Source organism: Mastomys coucha, unplaced genomic scaffold (assembly GCF_008632895.1).
Source record: "Mastomys coucha isolate ucsf_1 unplaced genomic scaffold, UCSF_Mcou_1 pScaffold1, whole genome shotgun sequence".
In the NCBI taxonomy this organism is placed as follows: Eukaryota; Metazoa; Chordata; class Mammalia; order Rodentia; family Muridae; genus Mastomys; species Mastomys coucha.
The window spans coordinates 26,321,058-26,337,064 of record NW_022196891.1 but is presented as its reverse complement, the minus strand read 5'-3'; the positions used below and the strand labels follow the sequence as shown (position 1 = coordinate 26,337,064).

The 16,007-nt window shown below is 40.5% G+C and overlaps 1 protein-coding gene across 2 annotated transcripts in view; it reads right to left on the bottom strand.

Annotated features, from left to right (window-relative positions):
* Thsd7b (thrombospondin type 1 domain containing 7B) overlaps positions 1–16,007 on the bottom strand; it is an 895,860-nt gene that overhangs the window by 324,236 nt on the left and 555,617 nt on the right. The window lies entirely within an intron of this gene.

Sequence of the window (16,007 nt, the reverse complement as noted above, 5' to 3'; positions counted from 1 at the left end):
TCCTAGAATCTGGCACAAGCTAGGCCTTTCATTGACGGTTTAGATACAGGAGGTAATCATAGGCTGAAGGCATTTAAAAGCAAGATAATAGAAGATAATAACCAGGTAGGCGAACAATCCAAAAAGAGAATTAAAGATTTCTTCACAAATCCCTAAATTTTCCAGAATTAAAGAAATATATAACTGCAAAAGAAACAATATTTTAGCTGGGCGGTGGTGGCACTGGCCTTTAATCCCAGCACTTGGTAGGCAGAGGCAGGCAGATTTCTGAGTTCAAGGCCAGCCTGGTCTACAGAATGAGTTCCAGGACAGCCAGGGTTGCACAGAGAAACCCTGTCTAAAAATAAATAAATAAATAAATAAATAACAAAACAAAATTTTATTAAGTATTTTATTAATTTTAAGCTTTCAGAGAAATAGAACATTTCATCATTCTTGTGGTTGCTGTGCATTTTGATTTTTATTACAGGCTCTGTATTGCTGAGCCATCACACATAGCAGTCTATGAGTGGTTAAATACTAAAGAAAAGATGCTCTGGATGCACTGTCTGGGAGGATATAGAATTCAGTTCATGACATCTGCTGGCTCTCAAATATTTCAAAGTGACAGTTAGTATCAAGTGCATGGGATTTGAAATCACCTAGGAGACACAATTCTGTGTGTGTCTTTGTGGGAGTTTCCAGAGAGGACTAAGATACGCCCTTAATATATGGCATCATCCCATGGCCAGGGGTGTTCTAGGTTGAGGGAAGGGAGTTAAGGAGAGATGCAGATGAACATTGAGACATCTCGCCTCTGTGTCTGCCTCCTGGCCAGAGATAAAGATGGAGAAACTCCCATTGTTATGCCTTCCCTGTCAGCATCCTCTGGAGGGTGAACCAAAATAAGCCCTTACTCTCTTACATCTACCTAGTATTTGATCAGACAAATGAGGAAAACAACAGATAAGCTTAGTAATAGAAGAAGACCTATGCAACTCTATTCAGTGCATTGGACTAGGTCATTACAAATTGCCCTCAGGGGAAATTAAAATGTTGATTAACTCAATATTAACACAGAACTAATAAAATAATAGTGGCATGATTTTATGGTCTTCATTATGTTAACAGACATTTTCTAATTGAACCTGATAATAAGCATAATAAATATATATATAAGAATTATTAATGTTAGAAACTGAGTCTATAAAAGATTGTAATATTTGACCAAGGTTACACAACAAGTTGCTAAAAAATCAAGCCTGCAATTCTAGTCAACCTGATTCTTTTTTTCTTTTTCTTTTTCTTTTTTTTTTTTTTAAAAAAGATCTCGTGTATTTGCAGTAGTTTGGGTGAGGAATGCCCTCCGCAGGCTTCCGTATTCATATATTTGACTCCAGTTGGTAGCAGTGTTAGAGGATGCTATGAAATCTTTAGAGGTAGAAGCTTGCTGGAAGTACACCACTGGGGAAGATTTTGAGTATAGAACCTTGCCTTAGTTCTAAATCACTCTTTCTGATTCCTGCTCTGGCTACCTGTTGCCATGCCTTCCTCATCATTATGTATACTCTGGAACTTTAAGTCAAACTAACCCATCTATAAGTATATTGGTCTTGGTATCTTATCACAGTAGCAAGTAACTAATACGCTATCCTTTATTTGCTTTTCAGATTGGAGAGTTATTAATATATACAATCAGGAATCAGGTTTCCTAAGCCTTAAACTCTGTGCTGGGAGATCAAAGGTAGGAGCTGCAGATATAAGTTTACAGTTGAGTTATCAAGCATTCATCATACGCTCACTGTGTAGAGCGTTGATACCTATCACTAATCACACAAAGTTATAAATGAAAGCTGTGGCAAATGCCATGAAGACAGGAGGTGGTCTATGGAGACCTGGGTGGCCTAGAACTGGGACAATTCTCCTGATGAAGAGAGTAGTTAAGGATGAAGGATGAATCTGCAAGGATACAGGCTGAAAAGAACCATGTATGCTCTTGAGAATGGAAAGAGAGCAGTGTGGTTTGAGCACGGACTGAAGTTCAAAGCTCCTCTAGCTTGGAAAGAGAGAGAAGCAAGAGAGCTTTGCCCATCACACCAAGGATTGTGCCTTTGTCCTAAGATTAAAGGAATATCATGAGGGTTTTAGGGAGTAAATGTTACTATCATTGATTTGCATACTTAAATTATTTGGACTGCAGAATAGAAACATGAATGCCCATCTGAACTACTGTGATGGTGACTGAGGAAGTGGAAACAGTATGAGACTCTCAAGAAGGTAGATTTGCCAGAAGCAGATGAAAGAATGTTGTGCGTTCAGGATGACTTCTAAAAGCCCAGCATGGCTGAATCTCCCTCTTCAGTTTACAGCTGTTTCCTCTAGCAGACTTTCCCTCCCATGATTTCTTTGAGCAGCCAGCTTATGATAAGTGGATATGGTAGTTTTCCTTAGTTATTAGAGACATGCGATCGGATCCTTCTCAGCTACATACCTTGTTCTATGGCTCACTGAAACTTTCCATGTCAACAGGGTGTTAGAGAATATGCATAGTGCAGATTACTGAAGCCAGACTAATGTGTTGGAACGGCAGGTCGCATCAGGAAATACCACACTAGGCCCAAACAGTTCCACGTGTAAGAGGTTTAATTGAGAGGGAGTAGGGGTAGTGGCGCGGAAAGAGAGGAGAGAGGAGTGAAAGAGAGAGAGGAGAGAGAGAGAGAGAGAGAGAGAGAGAGAGAGAGAGAGAGAGAGAGAGAGAGAGAGAGAGATGGAGGAATGTCCCCATATATATATGGGTTGTGACGTAGCAGCCACAGGTAAAGGTGGGAGCCCAACGGATTCTGGGAATATGGTGGCTGTTGCCCTGGCAACAGGTCTGTGGACCTGCCCATCTATCACCACAGGCTCTAGATGAAACACTGACCTGCTGTGAATCTTCACAAAAGGAAGACTAGGACCCCAAACACGCATTCCACCATTGGGCTTCCTCAGTTCCAGTTTGACTTCTACAGGAGAGAGATTAGGTTTGCCTTGGTTTCTTACCATGAAACAGAAGGAAGGAGACAACTACTTTTGTTTTAATTAACATTTAAGTGTTTTGAATTCAAATTCAGAAACATTTTCTAGTAAATTGGTATAAGTGTTCTTTCAAGCATCGGGATGTGAACATTTCTGCTGTTGATGAAACTAGCAATTGGACTTATTTACAGGTTCATTTTTGGTGTGTTCATATGTGTGTGTGTATGTGTGTGTGTTGTTGTCGTTGTGTATGGTGTAAGTGTGCACATATCTACACAGGCTCATATCTGTGCAGATAGGTGAAGGTCAGAAAGGCAGAAGTTGAGTTCAGTGTCTTCCACTATTACTCACTACATTCTTTTTGGGTCAGACTCTTTCACTGAACCTAGAGCTGGGTATATTAGTTAGACAAGCCCCAGAGATTCCTCTTTTCCATCCCCAAGTATAGACATTACATGTGCAAGCCACCATAAGGCTAAATTGAAGATGTTTCTAAAATTAGTTAAATGTTTTCACAGTTTGTTGTTGTTGAATGAATTTGAGTAGAGGAAGTCTTATGAGGTTAAAAATAGCATTTTCTTAAATTTCATTTTTAAAAATTAATATTCTGATTTTTTTTGTTTGTTTTTGTTTGTTTGTTTTTTCGAGACAGGGTTTCTCTGTGTAGCCCTGACTATCCTGGAACTCACTCTGTAGACCAGACTGGCCTCAAACTCAGAGATCCACCTGCCTCTGCCTCCCAAGTGCTGGGATTAAAGGCGTGCGCCGCCACCACTGCCTGGCCTAATACTCTGATTTTAATCTACTTGGCCAGACAGACATGCTTATCTAAGGGGAAGCTATAAGGCCTATGGACTCATGGTCCCCTTCCACAGAAGGAGTGGAAAGGTAGAAATGTCACTGACTTGTGAAAATGTGATGAGGAAGCAAACCTCCTCACTCTTCATGTATGTAGGACAGAGCCAGAGCTCCCCTTTGGATGCTTTGTTTATCGGGTACCCTCTTGCAATCATCTTGAACTATCTGCTTTTGGAAATGTCAGCATACCACTCACAAAATGTCCCTCAAAGAATTATCTGCAACTTCCAAAGGCCACATCTGTAGATTTCTTTTTAAATCTTTTGTTTAAGATGATGAATATCGTTTGCTAGTATGAACATATTATTATGAAGAGAAATACATGGGTGTGAGCAGAAATGACAGTTAAAGCCATTCTCCAGCAGTTCTGAAACTGTTGCTCACTGTGTTAAAGCATCCAGGATGGCACAGTTTGGGGAAGGGGGGTTGTTGTGGATAGCCCTGGCCTTGTATTTTGATGCTAATTCTCCTCTCCTGGAAAGCACTGCAGACAAGGAGTACCTTGTGAACCTTCTCCCTATCTTAACTTTTCAAATAAAGGCTAAGGTTGATGAGGGCAGCAGGAGAGAAGGTGGAGCTGAAACGGTTTTTTGTGGGGGAAAGGGGAGAGAGGAGACAGGAGGGTGGGGGCAGGAGGAGACTGGAGTGGAGGACTTCTGAGGTGGAAAGAAAATGGAGGTGAAGCACGTGGCTTGGAGAAATTGCAAGTCATATGGGATCTAATAGATGGGAATAGAGTAGTGTAGTGGTAGATCTGCCCAATCCAGGCGAGTAGCTTGAATACCAACTAATTGAGTTGTGAATTCATTGATTGGGTAAATTGGGTTAAAAATTTACCACTACAGGGGTGGAAGGGGGTTGACAGAAAGTTATGTGCTATGAATTGTCTCCCTTTGATTCAAAGAGTAATTAATTTATAAACAAACTTGCAGCATTCAGTAGTAGAGTTAAGTAAAAGAGTGTATTAGCTACTGTTCTTCCTGCTGTGACACAATAATCTGACAAAAGCCACTTAAGGAAAGAAAAGGGTTTTTTTCTTTTTTGGCTCATGGTTTGTGTAGATAGTCCACAATGATGGGGAAGTCATGAGAAGAGGAGCTGGAAGCATCTATAGTCAGGAGAGAGAGAGAGAAACAGAGACAGACAGACAGACAGAGACAGACAGACAGACAGACAGACAGACAGACAGAGACAGGCCAAAATAGACAGAGACAGGCCAAGACAGGTGGAGAGTCAGAAACTGGGATAGACAGAGAGACAGAATCAGAGGCAGAAAGACAGAGAGATAGACAAAGAGAAAGGAATGCTGATGCCCAGCTTATTTTATCCTTTGTATTCGATCCATCCAAGACCCACGCTTGTGAAAAAGTGTTACCAAGAGCTGGGAGGGCCCTTCCTAACTCAATTAACCTAATCAAGAAACTCCCTCACAGACATGTCTAGAGGTCTGTCTAGTACATGATCCTAGATCCTAGAAAGCTGACACATAATATTAACCATTCCTTAAAGAAAGAAATAATGTATAAAGGTACAGAGGGAATCAGGAAGTATTCAAGAAAAGAAATGGAAAGCAAAGAGTTAAAGAAAGAATGAAAGGAAAAGAGGGTGCCATTGGAAGGCCACAGGTCAGAAGCCAGCCTAAGTATACAACATAAAACTGTGTCCACTGTTTGATACTGTAATAGAAGTAAAACTTATGCTAATGGCTAATGAGTTTCCTCTAATAACCAGTAATATCCCATAACTAAGTAACCAAACCCCTGAGAGCTGGCAGGGCTGGTGTTCTTGGGTCAGACAAATGAGGATTTTGAAGAATACTTAGCAGATGTCACCAAATGTCCTGAACTTATCAGACAGTCAGCCTTACTGTCCCACCCCTCTCTAAAAGAGCCCTGCTCTTTAAACCAGGCGAGATAGGGGGAGAATATGTAAATCCTCCCCCCCAAAAGCATGCTCAGCTTTCATGCAGAAATGACAAATAGCCGCTCACCACTAAAGGAAGGAAAAGTCAATCTAATAGAAACAAAGCCATGGCATGTGGGGATAAATGTGTTTCCAGGAAAGACATCATCAAGCCTAAGTGTTCTAGCCCTGACCCACACGGCACTCTTCCATGCCAATTATTTCCACATTTCAACAGTTATCACAAAGCATATCTAAGCATGCCCGCTGTGCATGGGGAACAGCTTTTTCATTTTCTAAGCTGACAATGTCTGTGCTTACAAAGAAGGAGGACAAGGAGGACACATATAGACACAGAAGTTAACAGGTTGACGAACTTGCTTTCAAACTCTCGTCTTTGAATGGCCCTTGTCAGGGAAGGAGGCACATTTTTTTCCTGGTGTTCTTATATTGATTGGTGCTGGTACCCTTTCTTTTGGGAAGAACTCAAGTCATTTTCACCTGTGTACATCCAATTTTGTCAACTGCGTTTTAGGTTTCCAGAGAGCATTCATTCCAGTGTCCTATTTTATTTTGATGTCTGCAAATGGCTCTGCATTTGATAGGTCTGGAATCAATGCCTTGAACTGATGGCTTTTCTTACCAAGAAGGACAGTGTGGGGGACACAGCAGGATGGGATGTGTATGGGTAAATTTCACAATTTAAAGTAAAAGCAGAAGTAGGAATCTAGATCAGCCAATAGACACTTGTTTGCCTACCATGCTGAGGGTACTGGGTGTGGAAGCAAAGGTTTGTAATCCCAACACCTGGGAAGTAGAGGCAGAAAAATCAGATGTTCACATTCACCCTCATCTATATGTCACAGTTAATGCTAACCCGGGCTACATGAGACCTTGCCCTTAAAAATTAAAAATATAAACTAATTAATTAATTAATTAAAATCCAAGCTATTAATGATTTCATTAATCAGTCTGCTGTTGTTTTAGGAGACAGGGTGGCCTGGGATAAATTATGAAGTTTCTTTAATGTTTATTTTTGTTCAAGTCTCTATTTAAAATATGCTGATAGTTTTTGCTATTGTTTTGTTTTGTTGTTCTCTTATAAAATGTGATAGAGCCATGAAGAGAAGAGATGAAACATAGAAACAAATCTCCACTGGGGAACAGTTGTATGCCATGCAAGGATGTTTACACATCATTATCGTACTGTTAACTTAATGTGCTTTTTTTATTCAATCTTCCTTCGTGTGGGAAATGGTTCTCTTTGGGGCTTCTACATCTATTTGCTGGTATCACATAAGGTCTTCTCCAGTGCCAGAGATAAGTGTGGGGTCTAAAGAGACTGTCCAAGTGAACAAGGACTTGAAATGAAACAATTTTTGGTGACACTCTCTCATGGTGGTAGTTCTGGTATGGAATGACCATGTTGCCAATGAAAGCAGATGCACAAGACAGAGTCACGACAATCAGAAAGTAGCAAAGCTGCTGGTGTATCTTGATTTCCGGATAGCACAACATAAAACTAGTTTAAACTAACTCACAGCATCCTTGCAAATACATTGGCCTAGTTTTATCTCACCTTGTAAAATTGGAGAAGCAGGGGTTGTGGCCATTTTGTCTATTTTTGGTATCTACTGACTGAACAGGCACTTTTTGAATCCTGACTGTGTGCCCCCAAAACACTAAGAATGGGCCATGTGTAATAAAGAACTTGATCTTTGTTTCAGGGTATTTCGGATGCGGAAAAATCATGAAAATTGTAAATTAGTGTGGCAACTGAAAATGGATATCCATGTTGCCCCCTTCAGACCCCCCTTTGACATATGCTATATGAAGAATTTTGACAATACGGTGCTGGGGAGATGCTCTTGTTGCAATAGCATGAAGACCAAGTTCAAATCACCAACACATCTCAAAAGCTTCTAAGCATTGTAACCTGGCTCTGTGAATTCAGGGCTAGGGCAGCAAAGGCAGGAGAAACCTGGGACTTGCTGGCAGGCCAGCCCACCCAGCGGATGGGCAGGGAGAGAACTTGCTTCAAAATATAAAGTAGGAAGAGACTGAGGAAGCCACTTGATGCTAATATTTGGCCTTCATAGGCATCCCTCCCCACACACAGGGACAAGTACACATGGACAAACACGCATATATTAACAATACAGAGAAAGGTTTTCTAAGCCTGAAGCAACAAAGACTGTTCCATGGCCATTCCCTGCTATGGGCCTCAGATAGTGATGTATTTTCTTATTTAAAATTCACTTTCAAAATGATTATGACTTAGGGAAAACATGGAAATAAATGAAAGGTATTACTCTGACAATAACATGGCAGTTTGCTTTGCTCAAGCCAGAGCATTTGTTCTTGTCAAATATAACCTAATTCATCTTCCTAAATTTTCTCATATAAAATGATGAATATTCGCCTGTGAAATTTATGGAATTAATATCTTTCAAAATTACCGATTCACTACAGTTTGCTGCCAGTTCATCTCGGAGACAAATTTGTCATCAGGTTCCCAGTCAAACTCATTCACATAAGCAAGAGACTAAACACTTACCTAGTCATAACTACTTAATCAAAACATTCCCCACTCCCTCAATAGCTAATGAGTGTCAAAGGCGAGATTCAAGACCAGAGCTCGGTGAAGCCCAGATTCTCTCATTATCAATACACTACTTCCTATTACAGTCAGTGAAGAGTAGGGACTTCAATTCAGTTTTGAAAAATGAAAGAAAATTGCTCCTGATATCTCAGCATAGTGTAGAGAAGTGATAGCAGGTTATTTTCTCAGGCAACAGCAGAGCAGGATTCATAGAAACACATGAAAACTTACAACAGTAAGCTGTGGGTGAGAAGGGAGGGCGGACGGCAGCCAGAAGACCAGGCTCCTAGATCTCTTGCTCCGGGGGTCTTAATCATAGTCTTCGTCATGCGGCTTCTGTCTCAACTTCCTATGTGCTCTAGTGTGTGGTCTGTGTTTGTCACCTGGTTTGATTCCTTACTTTTCTCCTTGGTAGATGTTTTTAATCTTGAAGGTTTCTCCTCACTCAGAGTTGTCTCATTCAAAGTTTCCAACTGAATGTCATCCATCACGTTGCCACTGACTTTGCCATCCTTGGAGTTCCTGTGACATGCTGTATTTCACTTGTGTGTTGACTTGCACTGGCCCAGTGAGCCTTTTTATGATTGGAAATGTGCAGACAAATGGAAACAATCCCATGTGCATGGGCGGGGTTAGAATATCACACACACTAGGGAGCATCAGGCAGTGTCCTGCAAGTGCTCATGACTCAGATGGGAAACTCCCTCCCTTCCAAATCTTCTTATGTCAGTCAACCTAGGCTTCTTTACGTGAAAGGCAACAAGTGAGGCTCTGTGTTACTCAGAGGTTTTACACATCTGGAAATGAACTCATATGCACCCTCTAGGCTAAAATATACCTTATTTCAGCTGTGGGCAATTTTTCAACCAATGCCAATGAAAGACATGTAGGAAACCAGCCATGGACTCAAGCTAATTGGGCTTGAGAACTGGTTCCATACTTTCCCAAGAAATAAAGTTTGCTGAAGTTAATTTCTCAACTATCAATTCCATCCTTCATTCATACATACATACACATGTAAAATGGGCATAGTCATTGTATCCATCTCATGAATATATTAATAACTAAACACTACAAGAGATGGAAGTTAGGACAAGCACTTAACAGTGACTTTCTCAAGCAGTGGCCATCGCTACATGCCTGGTTCCTTGCTATGAGCTCTCCTCATGAACACATTTTAACCATCACTGCATGCCTGCTGGGGAATTGCCATTACCAGTCTTTGACAGAGAAGGTGGTAGATGGTGAACTAAAATTAAATTTTCACAGGAACTTCCAGCCCAGTGATTTGTAACTTTATAAAAGCTTCCACTCAAGCTCGGGATTAGAGCTTAAATTATGACCCTCCACCAGGGAAGAAAAGGGAGTTAAGTTTTGGAATGAGCAAAAGACTTTTTAAGGTTTCAAAATTATGCTCCCACAGTGGTATTAACACTTGACAACCTTAATGCTCTACAACCTTCAAACCCTGCTTAATTCAACGTATGAGGAGTAATGGCGGCACTCGGGCTGCCGTGATGCAGAATCTTGGAGTGCATAAAAAGCATCTGCTTCCCCATAATGCCTCAATGAATCATTATGACAAACAGAAATAAAGCCAGTGCGTCTCACTGTATAGCTGATTCTGCTTTTCTGCTCACAAGGCACAGAAGTTAATTACTATGAACAGATGTGCTTAGATTGGACAAGAATTTATATGCCATGAAATTCAGCATGGACTAAAACAACACAATATGGTTGGTGCATTTGTACTTCTTGGGTAGCTGTTGAAAGGGAGGTGCCATGCACTCTCTCAGTGTTCATGTGAGAGCCTTGAGGGCCTGATTTTCCAGTTGCTATTCTCTTCTAGATACTTCATGTCAAACAAATCCATTGTGATGGTTTGGATGAGAAATGTTTCCCAGGCATATATATTCCCCTGTTGGAGGTGGTCCTGTTTCAGAAGGTCATAGAATCTTTGGGAGGCAGAGCCTTGCTGGAGGAAGTAGCTCACTAGGGGTGTATTCTAAGGTTTTTATAGCCTGGCCTTACTTCCTGTTCTCTTTCTCTGCTTCTTCCATCCGGAGGGAATGGAATCGCCCTGCTTCCTGACTGGCAAGCTGGCATCACACGTTTTCTGTCATTTCCTTCATGTTAAAATGGACTATCCTCCCACCCCCCGGAGCTGGAAGCTGAACTAGAACCCCCGCCCCATTTCCTCTAAATTGCTTGTAGTCATGATATTTTTTCACAGGGACAGAAAATCAACAGATGCATTCCTTCTTATGAATTGGTATGGAGACACCATCTGATTCCCATAGTACCTGTGGCTGGCTGCCTGAGTGGTTCACGTACCAGTGAAGCCAGAGCTGCCTGTGGATTTCCACATGAAGAAGTTAGTTGTATTCAATATCACGATGGTGCATTCTTGTCCCTTCCAGTTCAGGTGACCACATAATAGAATATTTCCATTCCTTCTAGATTAGGTGACAAGATAGCCACAGATTCATTAATTTTGTTTAGTATCATATTATTTTCATCTTTTTTCAAGCAGGTAACCAGGGGAGTGAAGATTAATTGACACATATAGACACTCCTGTAAGAGTTCAGAATGTGTGCACATGACTCTTATAAACAGAGTACAAAGTATGGAACAATAAATTGCTAGTTTACTATATTCAAAAGATATTTTAGATTTATTCACCTCAGTAGATAGCTTATTTGCTACTTAGCCTCCAAGTATGCAAAAAGAGTAGAAAACTTCTATTTCACACTCAATAAGAGATATAAGACCAACTCTATAGGATATGTTCAGTGTTAAAATGAAAAAAAAAAGTTTTTCCAAAGACTCATGAAGAAAATAATGAAGAAAAAAATCCTGTAACTTAAGGGCTAAAGATAAGCCAATTTCCTTATGAAGGTTAAGGTCATCCATAACCTCATTTATGTCATAGTTACTTGGGGCACAAGGGTTGTCATTGTTGCTTTTCTAAAGATGAGACACTAGAGGCTTCGTGAAGCTGAGTGGTCTAAAGAGCACACAAGCTCCCAGAGAGAGAGAGCCAGCACATGATGGCTGAAGCACCTGCCGCATTGCTCTGGGAAGTAATGGAGCCAGGAGTATAGGTACCCAAGGCCCTGGTTCCGTTGGTGAATTGTGGAAGGAGTCACAAATGAGCTGCCATGAGGCTTGGGCATTGCAGATGAGGATTAGGATGAGGGGTTTTATCAAAGGAAGAAAAAGAAGTGTATTCAATATAAAGGGGTACACAGACCAAACCCAGAGGTAACTATGCTCTAATTCAAATGCACCTCAATTTCCTCATCTTCTAAAATCCTTTTAGATGGTTGGTGCATCCATTGTGGCTTCTGCTTGCACTGAGATAGGATAAGCATAGTCTTGGTTCCTTGTACAATTACAGCCTTGACTTTGGTCCTCATACTTCACTTACTCAGTTCCTAATGATCTATGTCAATGATAATTAACTCAAAAGTAATAAGGCACCATGAAAAATAAAACCAAACAGAAACAAAAGACCTTCCCTAATGTTATTTCCTTGGCCAAAGACTAGATAAATCTCAGTGCCAACCTGGGCACACCATTCTGTACCACTTTTCCATTTTGATTGAACACCTGTGGAGGTTAGAGAACAATGCATAAGGAGTCAGTTCTTCCCGTGAATCTTGTGAGCTCTTAGGCTGGAACTCTGATCACCAGGATTGGTGAGCCCTTCTTTACCTCATGAGCCATCTCACCACCTTAAGTTTTGAGACATGGTCTTGCAGTACATTTAGAGCTTGCCAATTGGACTAGACTGGCTGACCATTGTCTCCTGGATCATTGTACCAGTCTCTCCAGCTCTGGAATTATAGGAGCATGTAGCCACATAGAGCCTTTTATGTCACTGTTGAAGATTTGAATTCAGGTCCTCATGATAAGCAGCAAGCACTCTGTCCAATGAGGCAAGTCCCTGGAACATTATTTACCTTTTAAAGTCCCTATTTGAAGGTGATTATTCTTAAGAGACAGAAACTATACAGAGCAATCTTCTAAGAAGTTATCAGAGATTGGAAAAATGTTTTAAGTTCCAAAGCATGACAGTGGTAAATCATTTACATTATAAAATTCTACCCAGGAACTCTTATTTTCAGACATACCCACTGTCCCTGTTCATGGTGATGAAATTTCATCTCCAGAGCTTCCTTTGAGAAGTGTTTCCTGTTTGAGATATGAGAAAACTAGAGAACTGGGGGCTTAGAAGGTAGATTTAGGGACACACATCCATTATACTTAGAAACAAACCTCAAACCCACTGTAATAGATCCTAAATCCTTTGCCTGTCTCTGCTAAGGAAGGAGTAGTGAAATTTGAATAGTGGTGGATATTGAATTTCTGATAACACTGTGGCCCAGGGTAGACTCATCTCTGTTTCGAATGCCAGTGGCCTGCCTTTTCCTTGTAGGGTAGAGGATATTCTTATGGTCAGTTTGATGTATTTGGAATGAGCCTGGTCCTTTCATTGCAACCCCTGACATAGGTCCTGGCATGGATAATGGGTGTAAACCTGGGCAATAGCAGGGTCAAAGATGACACCACCAAGGCAGTGCATTAAACACTGACTCCTAGACCTTTGCAGCCATTTTAAGGAATAGTGAGCCTATGCTTCCTTAAGGCTAAACCATGAATCATATCTTCATGTGTAAGGATGACCTGAGTTTTAAGTCAGCACTAGGGAGGAAAGGCCAATGAGTCATCATGGAACCACAGATAGAAATAATGCCTGAAGTAAAATACAGACCTGAGAGTTTCCACTATGGAAGGCATTAGGGCCTCTTTTTGTCATTAGCTGTAACCCTCCTTCTTGACCCTGCCTGCCTCTCATAACCACACCTCTCTGCCCACCTCATGCTATTTGCCACGCCTCTCTCCTGGTTCCAGTTACATCGGAAGTCCCGCCTCCAGAGACTGAATAAGGAGCTGCTGATTGGGCCAGCATGCTGACAAACTTGGGGCAGGGGTTTTGCCTCACCTATTCTACCTGTTGGCTTGTAACAAAGAGATGATTAAATGAAAGATGGCTGAGTGATCACACTTGAGTTCTGTCTAATTTTTTTTTTTAAGAACCTTCCACGTGGATTAAGGTAACATAAACATGGCTTGCCAATTTTCTCCTGACTCCATATTCCAGAAAACCCATTCCTATTGTTGCCGCTAGCCAGCAACAATCAGCCTACTATACAGAAGATAAATCTTTTATGTACTCATCTGAGGTAATTTACAGTGTCTAACTGAGAACTCACCCCAGTCATGGTTCCATAGAAGCCAGCTTCAAAGAGTCTGGACATTGTGTATCCTCAGAATGGTTACATCCTCCAAAGATTTGTGATTTTGTTTGTTTGTTTTTGTTTTTCTGGTAACATCTAATGAACAATAGGAATGTTCCAGAGTCCTTATGGGATTTTTGTTTTTTTGTTTTGTTTTGTTTTACATTAATGTTGAATTATCCTCTAATGCAGGACCACAGTTACTGTATTTCAGAAAGTACTTCCTTGGCTTAGGCCACTTGAGGACATATAGTCACAGCATATCCTCATAGAGTTCATGAGAAATTGGCTCATCAACTACCATGTGATCACCTAATTGTCATGAAAATACTTTGTTAGCATATGAATGGATTTGATAGCTCAGATTAGTCTTAGGAAAGTAAAATAAAGAAGATACCTGCAGTAGGAACGAACGTTCTTACCACAGGCTTGAAGATATCTGATCAGTTCCCCACATGCATAAAAATAGAGACAAACATATGTTCTATCAACTTCACCTAAGAAAATCCTCCAGACACACTTAAAGCTCAATCCCCTCCTTGAATGAGAATTACATTTACAAATGATTTCAATTTAACTTCTAAATGTTGCACATTTCTCTGCATGCTTTGCCTTTTATTCTTGGGACACCGGTTATATATATTAGAACCCATCGAATCAGAGAATTAAGATGCCCTAGTTAGGCTTCCATAGAGATATGGGTTAGAAATTAATAGCATTGAATGCTTTTCCCGAGGGCCCAGATTTAACTCTCAGCACCCACATGACTGCTCACAGCAAGTTACTCCGGGGAATCTGATGCCTTCTCTGGTGCCAGTCTATGGGTGCTGCATACATGTGGTGCCCACACATACACACAGTCAAAATAGCTATACCCATAAAATAAAGTAATTAAAAAAAATAGCTACAGTACTAATTATGCCCTAAGGAATAGGGCATTGGCTGGGATTCCTTCTCTGTCACTGATCTCTCCGAACTCTTTTGCTGCCCCAGAATATCACATCATATACCGTCCACTGCTTTCTCAAACAGTTAGTTCTCAGCTAAAGAATGAGCTCGTATAGATCTGAATATTTTTAATACTTAGGAAAATGGTTTATTAAAAAATGACTGGGGAATAAATCCATCAGGGAGCTAGCTAGGGTGAATTCTTAATGCATTTTTTTCATTTTTCTGGCTAAAACCTCAAATATTGGTTTTGGAATAAAAATGAAGGCTGGGATGTTGTCAGATCAATAATTTAGCTTTTCTTCTGGACTTTGGCTTCTTATCTCTAATGGCTCCCTGAAAGTACAAGCTGTGGTCAGTTCTTTTTTTTTTTTTACACATTCAGGCTACTAAAGATTATATCCCCTAACAGGTCTGTGAAAACTATCATCATAAATGTATTTCCACTAGATAAATGCTTGTTCAAGTAATGTATTTTACAAAAGAAAAACATCTGAGATGATATCAAAGGACTGTGTAGTAAACATGATACCAAGATTGAAGATTTAAATTAAAAGTAAATTAAATTAAAATTTTACATACAAAGGCTAATAATTGTACTAAGTGTGATATTGAAAAAGATTGTCTTACTAGATTTTGAGATATACTGTAAAAATTGTTAATTTATGAAAACATGGCTCAAAAATACTAAGACTTGGAATGTTACTTTACATGTGTCATACAGCAAAAGTCTTTTAAAAATCAATGAGTAGGATGGCTCAAAAGTTAAGGGCACTTGCTACCTTTGCATAGGACTCATATTTGGTAAACAGTGCCCATGAGAGGTGTTTCACAACTATTTCTAACCCTAATGCCAGGGGATCTGATGCCATTTCTGGCCTCCATGAACACCAGGTATATGAGTGTGAATGTGTGTGTGTGTATGTGTGTGTGTGTGTGTGTGTATACATGTAAGCATTCAAGCATATACATAAGATACAAATAACTGTATCTTTTTTTTTGTAAATTTTTTTTTTAATTTTCTTTATTTACATGAAATTTCTCCATTCCCAGTTTCCCCTCCAAAAAACAAAGAAACAAACAAAAACAACCAAAACAAACCCCTGTTGCCTCCCACTTCCTCATGCCTGCCACCCCGCCCTCTCTCACTTTCTGGCCCTGGCATTCCCCTACACTGGGGCACAGAACTTTCACAGGGCCGAGCTCCTCTCCTCCTATTGATGATTGAATTTGCAATCCTCTACTATACACATGCTGCCTGAACAAACAATCAGACCCCTCCATGTGCAGTCTTTGGTTGGTGGTTGAAACCCTGGGAGCTCTGAGGGTACCCTGAGATTCCACCTCACACCAGTCAGAATGGCTAGGATAAAAAGCTCAGGTGACAGCAGATGCT